General features: G+C 38.8%; 1 pseudogene; it reads left to right on the top strand.

Moving 5' to 3' along the window:
- Positions 1-351: 351 nt before the first annotated feature.
- Positions 352-8,548, top strand: part of LOC110335476 — a 35,599-nt pseudogene continuing 27,402 nt past the window's right edge.

The following is an 8,548-nucleotide window of genomic DNA, read 5'->3' as shown; positions in this document are numbered from 1 at the left end:
TGCTTTTAGCCTTTGAACATTATTTAGAGGTACTTTGGATCCTAGACATAAAAGTATAAAATTAGGTAAGATATTGGAAGACACGGATAATGAAAGCAAGAAGAAAGAAGAAGCTGTTTCATCTCCACCTCCTATTTATGAGGTTTCAGACAAGGCAGGGAAGAATGATGAGCCAAGGGAAGAAATTGACTTGGAGGAAGATGTTGGCTGCTCCATGTCATAATGAGTATTGGTCTCCTTTTCGGAACTCTCTTAAGATATTGTTTTGCAAAGATATAGGCAAGGATATCCCGGAGACAGAAGAAAATGAAACAAAAATAATTGGCTTGGCTTATTGAAAGATTTGAGAAGATGCTTGGCAAAGAGAGCTCAGATATTGAGGATCCAAATGAGGAGGAGGAGGATGAAAAGAAAGCAAAAGAGAAGGTGACTGTAGAATGTTATTTACTTGCACTCAAGAGTAAAAAAAAAAAAGTGAAAAACTCTCTTAGACTTAATTCTAATGCTTTTTTTTTTTTAATCTCCCCTGCAGGCAGGTTAAAAACAGGCAGTGGATAGAAGAGAAGACATTCAGGGCTGTGCGTTCAATGCCCAGTTTTTGAAAAGCAAAACCAGCAGTGTAGTCTTCAATCATATCACGTTCCCATTCCTTTTAAACACCTAAGGGAATTAAAAACGGCCTGTGCTCAGTATGGCTATGTTGGTTGGCCTGCCAACTGAGTCTGTTCTGCGTGTGGATTGGAAACCGTTAGTTCCTGCAAGTTTGGGGGGAAAGAGATTGTCATACAAGATGAAATTTCATGAAAGATGTCAGCATACTGCTGAGCTCAATGCTAGAGCTAATAATCCTGTTACTTATGATATGTTTGCGGAGAGGGTACATATTCAGTTGGGCAGAATCAAAGATTATTTGACACTGGTGTTTATGCTTAGAGTGGTGTTGCTGGTCAAAGGACATGGAATGCTTTGCCTACTAAAGGAGATTTATCACAAGATATTTCTAAAATTCACGAGAGTGCTAATGAGACTTTTTAAGAAATATTTGATCATTTAATTAAGACTGCAGGAAGGGTTATTGGAGATGCTTCTGAAGGCCTGTTATTAGTTAAACAACTGGCCGACGAAAATGCTAACTCCACCTGCCAGGCTGTAATTAGACCTTATAAAAAAAAAGCCCGTTCTATTATGGATTATCTTAGATTATGTTCTGATATTGGTCCCCTTTGTGTCCAGGGTGTGGACACGGCCACTGAACTGCAGGGAAAACCTACGCAACAAGTTGTGTTTCAACAAACAGGAAAAGAAAAGAGGAGGTTTAATGGACCTCCTGGAAGTTCTTTCAGGTGTGGGCAGAGAGTGCATCAAGAGAGAAATCATTCAGATAGAATTAAGGAAACTAAAAATGAGGAAAAACAAAAACAGGTCTTTGTCCTAAATGCAAGAGAGGGACACATTGGGCTAATGAATGCAAGGCTAAGAGGAATAAATTAGGAAAAACTCTCCCTCAGGGAAATGGGAGAGCACACTAACCCCAGGCCCTGAGACAATGTTATGGGCCAATGCAGTTCATTCCTCAACAATTTAATTACTTTCACATTTTCACTTTACTTTCAGATCACATCCACAAAGTGAGTTTTTAAATAATTTATCCAAATTATATTTGTATTTTCATTTGAACAGAATTTTGAAACCTGTTTTGCTATGTGTTTTGAATATTATTGATTTAATTTACAAATTATCTATGCTTAATTTTTTTTAAAAAAATATTTATTTGTGTATCTATGTGTGCCTGGATGAGAGTATACCAAGTTTGTGCTTGTAGGCACATAACTTACAAGAGAGCATCAGATCCTTTGGATTTCTTGTTCTGGGTGGTTGAGTGCTCCTGGGTACTGGGAATCGTCCTCAGACTCTGGAGGATTAGGACGTGCTTGTATTTTCTGAATTCTTTAAAAACTGTTATTATATTAAATGATTTGTCTTTAGGATTTATTTTTGCCATTCACGTATGTCTCTGAGTGCTTGTGAGTGAGTGAGCATGTGTGTGTGTGTGTGTGTGTGTGTGTGTGTACATGTGTGTGTGTGTGTGTGTGTGTGTGTGTGTGTTTTAGTGCATATGTATCTATTTAAACAGGTTGGAGGATTGTGAAGGAATTTTAGAGAAAAATTTTCAGGAATTAGTTTTGTCCTTCTGTCTTATGCATGCCAGGGGTGGAACTTAGGTAGCCAAGCTTGTCAGCAAGCAGCTCTACTGATTCTACTCACTTCTTCCCTGATTTAGAATCATGTATTTCCTTGTATTACTATCCTTCATGATTTATTTTGATCTATTTATAGCATAATTTATTTAGTTTAATTTACTACTAGTAGTACTGCTACTCCTACTCCTACTCCTACTAATTTACTATTAATTTAATTTACTACTACTACTTCTACTACCAAGACGACTACTACCATTGACAACAACAACAATAATAATAATGTGTGATTGTGTGAGGCTAGTGGGCTTACCCAGGCCATGGTACACATGTGAAGTGTACCATGAAGACATAGCACACTTCAGCAAAGGGTTTGATGAAGTCCTCTCTTTCGTCCATCTTTCTGTGGGATATGGGAGTGGACACATGTCATTAAAATTGTGTAGTAATCACTTTTCACTGCCGAGCCACTGTGTTAGGATGATTTGCTTTTATTGTCTTCAGAGAGACAGGTTTCTCTTAACTCAGTTATTGTAATTTACTTTTACTCTATCGCAATTTAGCGAAAAAATGGAAATTGAAACATAATGTGTTCTACAAACAATAAAAAACTTAATGAGTTTAATAAATTAAAATCTATAACAATTTTACATTTCCACACAAACAATGAGGTAATACAAAGAGTTCTCACACACCCTTTATCCGTTCCATATCCTATTATCTTCTCATTGTTTTGCAACATCTGTGACAACCAAAGAACTATGAATGGAGCTTTAATAAGTAAAGGTCATACTTTTAACCACATTGTGGCTTTGTACAGAATTCTATCTAGTATGCCACTCGTCATGAAGTCTTTATGTCCCCCTAGGTTTCTTTTGACTGAGTCAGTTTCTTGGACTTTTGTTTTGGATGACATCAAGAGACTTGACTTTTCCTTATCAGAGTTGCTTTGTAGTATGTCCTTCTCTGGGAAAGGCTGTGTCTTAATTAACTAGGGTTTTACTGCTGTGAACAGACACCATGACCAAAGTAAGTCTTATAAATGACAATATTTAATTGGGGCTGGCTTACAGGCTCAGAGATTCAGTCCATTATCATCAAGGCAGAAACATCAGCATCCAGGCAGACATGGTACTGGATAAGCTGAGAGTTCTACATCTTCATCTGAAGGCTGCTAGCACAATACTGGCTTCCAGGAAGCTAGTAGTAGGTTATTAAAGACCATACCCAGAGTGACACACCCATTCCAACAAGTCCATATCTATTCCAACAAGGCCACACCTCCAAACAGTGCCACTCCCTGGTCCAAGCGTATACAAACCATCACAGGCTGTGATCTTTTTCTCAGAATTATAATGGAATTATTGTATCCTACAGAAGGTAGTTTAGGTAAAGTCCCATTTCCCAGTATTCTCTAGGAGGAGCATACTATCAACTTGATTAAAATTGTTGACATTGCCCTTGGGTACCTGGCTGAGAGAGTGTTTGCTGGGCCTTTTGCATCACACTTCATAACTTTTGGGAAGAATGTCATTAATAACAACACATGCATAATGGGGTTTCTCTTAATAATTATTATTTTTTCAGATTAAAATCCAAATTATCAGTAATTGTCTTTATTAATGTTTTTGTCTATGTAGATGTGTGCATGTATGTGCATGCTTTGTGTGTGAATTGCACATGTGGGTACAGTTAGATATGTGTATGTGTACGTATATGTATATGGCAGCCAGAAGTCAACCTTGACTGTTGTAATTCAAACCCTATTCATCTTGCTTTTTTTTTTTTTTTTTTTTTTTTTTTTTTTTATTTTTTTTTTTTATTTGGATCTTCTGTAGCTTCAAATTTGCTAAATGGGCTAGTCTGAATAGACNCAGTTAGATATGTGTATGTGTACGTATATGTATATGGCAGCCAGAAGTCAACCTTGACTGTTGTAATTCAAACCCTATTCATCTTGCTTTTTTTCTTTTTTTTTTTTTTTTTTTTTTTTTTTTTTTTTTTTGAATAGGATCTTCTTCTTTTTCAAATTTGCTAAATGGGCTAGTCTGAATAGACAATAGGCTTAGGTGTTATCCTATCTCCATCATCCTCCCACTATTTGAATCTTAAGTCTGTGTGATCACACCAAGCTTTTCTCCAGGGGTTCTGGGAATCAAATTCTGCTCCCTATACTTTGAAAGGAAGTGTTTACTCATTGAGTTTGATCATCTCTCTAGCTCCATTTTTCCCATTTATTGCACATTTTCACACTGCAGTAATGAAATATATACTCAGTTACTCCAGTTTCTTGAAATTGTGGAATGTTTTTCATCACCCATTGTAAGGAATAATTAGGAAAGATGTTCTGTACCCTCTTAGATAAATTCTCTACTATGAGGTCATAAAGTTTCACATGGACATGGGACAAATGTTAATCATTTGTCATTACTTCCTTTTGCATAGCTGGATTATTAGAAATCATTTCTTTATGGTGAAAAACTTGAACAAAAATGGAATATTGCATTTAAAATGCAAATGAGACCCTGGAGACCCTCAACTGTGTTTTCTGCTCTCTCAGGTGCAGGTGCCTGCTCTCAGGATCCTCCCTGAACTAGGTTTCTTCCTTTCATCAAAATCAGTGTGAGCATGTGTCTTGTCTTTCATTCTATAATTTTCACAGGTTTATGTTTCATAGGTTATAGTTTTGCTATTTAAAATGCCTCTCAGACAAAACACTGAAGCAGAGAACAACTCTGAGATGTTTAAAGAAATTTTGAAACAAAACTACACCAGAAACAAAATTGTGTGGGATCTTTTACCTAAATGTTGGTGTGTGACTAAAAGGAACCTAGCCTAGTGTTTTCCTAGGAGCCATGCATTCACTGATTCAGTGACCACGACAATTTGATTGTACATGACATGATTAATGAGCTTCCTCTCCTTCCACTTCCCATTAATGACCTACAATCACCTCTGTCTTTAAAATTCTAAACATGTGTGTCCAGTTTGGCATGTGTGTGAAGGTATGTTTCAACATATGCATGTACATGTCGAGGCCAGAGAACAATATTAGATGCCATTGTTTGTACACATTCCAGCCTCTTTTCATATGGCTTAACTATGGCTTATGTATGTGTTATTTTGTGTGTACATCTTTGCCTGTGTGTGTGTGTGTGTGTGTGTGTGTGTGTGTGTGTGTGCAGGTAAGTGCTCACTATGGATTATGTGGAGTTCAGAAGGAAATGCAGGGTGTTGGTCTCTACTTTTCACCTTTTTTGAGACAGGGTCTCTTGCTGGTTACCTCTGATCACATGAGGGTAGTTAGCTGGAGAGCTTCCAGGGACTTTTTTGACTCACTCTCACACATAATTCTGGCAGAGCACTGAGATTTTAGACTTCATTTGGCTTTATGTAAGTTCACTTTTGAAGATCTGATTCTGAGCACCATACCTGCATAGCTAGAGCTCTGTTAACGATCACATTTTCACCGTTTTCTATCTCTCTATTGTAGGACCATGAAAGCCAGCCTGGTTCCTGGTTGAGCTAAGGCTAGAAATAAACCCTTGTGGTCCTAAAGGGACAGTAGACATTTTGCCTGACTCCCAGACACCAGACTCCTGGCATGAGGCCACGGCCCTCCATAGATTTGTGGCCATCAGTCACATAGGGGCATAGCCCCCAAACCCTCCACAGGTAGAAGACTTGACCTTAACCTCAAGATAGATCTCCATTTTAATGAGGTACCTGAAGGCCAGGAGAACTTAAACTCTCCTTCCCAGACACTCCTCCCTGCAGAAGGTAATTAACCTCAGGCCAGCCCTGAGAAGTGGGATACGGTTTTACTCATCCACTTTCAGCCATGAGAATAAATGTCTTAAAACTATGGACTACTGCATCTTTTCACCGGGATCTGCCGTGGGGAGCCGTGGAGGCCTTTGCCTATAGGGTCGCTGTCCAATCTCCTGTAGAAGGCCTCTCTGAGCTCCTAGCCATGGCCTCTACCAACACAAGCCAAACCCAAGCCAGCCTCCCACTGACAAGCCAAGGACTCTCTCCCTATGGGACCAGCCTGAGAACCCTCCCTTTTCCCCTCAGTCCAGGGCTAGATCCAGCCAGCAGCCCCCCTACTCCACTTTCAGCACTCATGGCATCCAGTGGTACCTGGATGCCCAAGAGCCTGAGAATCAAATGGCCCTGGCCTCCCTGAAGCCAGGGGACCTCTGAGCCAGCTCCGGCAGTTCCACACCTCAGACCGAGCTTCCACACACCAGGAGCAATGCTCTGCCTCTCTTCCCTGCAGGCTGACACCCACGCAAGGATAGCACGTGATAAAGCACAGTCTAACTTCCCACATCCTGCCTCCCCAAGCAGCCGAGCCTTGTGGTGGAGCAGACTAGCGACCCCATAGCCCTACACTCTGTTATGGTTGTAGCGTATTTTCCATGTTCCCAACTTCTGGCCAAAACTTCCTCAAGTTCCTGTTAGCTATCATGGAATTTCTCACCTTACAACCCCAAGTAGATTGATGTACTTCATTGTTCTGATGTTAACCCTTCCACATAGTTCAAGTAATCTTAGGATTAAATTATATCAGCAGTATTTCTACTGCTCTCTCTCACTAGATGGCAATTTTTTTTTATATGATGTTGCATCTCTTTGGACCCTCGATACTAATCCAGGAGTCTAATATGCAACGGGATCTTAATAAAAAGCAATTTATTATTTTTTCAAATAGATCATACAAGTAGCAAATGGATTCTAGAAGTAGATCAAGTAGCTCTGTTCTTGGAGAAAAGAAGTCAAAGCCATTAAAGGAACTGGCATAATGGCATTTCACTAATACTTTCCGTGGTCCTTGAGCTCTGAAGCAGCCTCCATGCTTCCTATTTTACTCATCAGTAGCGAGCCACAGCATCTGACAGCATCAGCTTTCCATTCCTCAAGGAAATGTTAGACATCAATAAGGAAACCCATCTGTAGCTTCTGGTCACTGAGCCTATCTCCTGGAAACCTCCGTTTGACTCGAGCTACAGTCCTGAGGGTTCCCTTTGAATATCAGAAAGTGACAGATGGACTGAAATATAAGACAGCTCCTTAAATATTGATTTCTTCTCTGTGACAAGGATCTGCTTGAAAAAAAAAATAATAAATCACTGCGGAAGACGGCCTTTGCATACTCTGAGTCTCTACTCGCAAAGTTTCCGGAAAATAGTCAGAGATAATTTGCCCCGAGATGTTGAATCGTGTTCAACCAGATGAGCTACCAAAAGAGTTCCTACAAAATAGCCACTGTGTTTCTAAATGCGCTTTATCAATGGCAAAAAGCCATGGTTCACATCTGCAGTACTGAAAAAACGGCCGTAGCAATACACACCTGTAATCTCTGCACTGAGTACATAAAGGCAGGAGGGTCAGAAATTCAGGATTTTCTTCTGAAACGTAGTGAGTTTTGAAGCTGTGCTACAGACTTTTACAAATAAGTGAAAGATAAACATTTACTCTTTTCTTGAAGCAAATTAAAATATTTCAAGTACAAGTGAATGATGGTATTAGTGTTGAAATCCACTCTCATACTAATAAAACGAACCAATTTATTAAGCATAGGACTTCAGTGTTCATTATTATAAAATATGACAGCCCCAGATTTAACATTTTTAAGTAATAAAGAACAGGTTCCAAGATGTCCAGGTACAAAACCAATGCATTTCCAATTTGTCCAATTTAAACAGGATTTAATTCTAAAATGTCAAACTGTAATATTTCTATGGTTGATATCAAGCAGTAGTGCCTCTAATTCTGCATACTTTTAGGATCACGTCTCCTTCTTTTTAACATGAAGCCTCTCAGAAACAGTGGTAACTTAACACAAGGCTAACCTTGGCTTATGAGCAATTCAACAGAGCTCCATCAGCTTAGACTGTGGCTGTAACTTCCTCCTCCTCCATACACATGGAAAGCCCAATCAAGTCTACATCATCTAAATGTAGATGTGCCACTTGGCTTTGGTCTCTGGTCACAGAATGTCCTTATCAATTTCCTTTAGATTCTTGTAAAGTAATTGGTAGTAATAAATTGATGCTTTGATTTATGTTCATATCCTAGCTTAAGTGAGTGATGAATGTTTTATATTTGAAATATTAAACATTCCTAGAAATTTAATATTTGGGTGATTGCCTTTCATTCAGCTCTTTTATAATTGGAAATTTAAACATTTTTTAACAGTTTCTGAGTTCTCAATTTGTAGAATTTCTTTGCTCTTTTTCTATTTCTACCGCTTCCTCTAATCCATCATACTTTTATTTTAATTGGAAAGTTTTAAATAATATATTATATAGAAACACACACACACACACACACACACACACACA

The sequence above is a fragment of the Mus pahari genome, chromosome 18 (genome assembly GCF_900095145.1).
Source record: "Mus pahari chromosome 18, PAHARI_EIJ_v1.1, whole genome shotgun sequence".
In the NCBI taxonomy this organism is placed as follows: Eukaryota; Metazoa; Chordata; class Mammalia; order Rodentia; family Muridae; genus Mus; species Mus pahari.
This window is presented reverse-complemented; position numbering and strand designations above follow the sequence as displayed.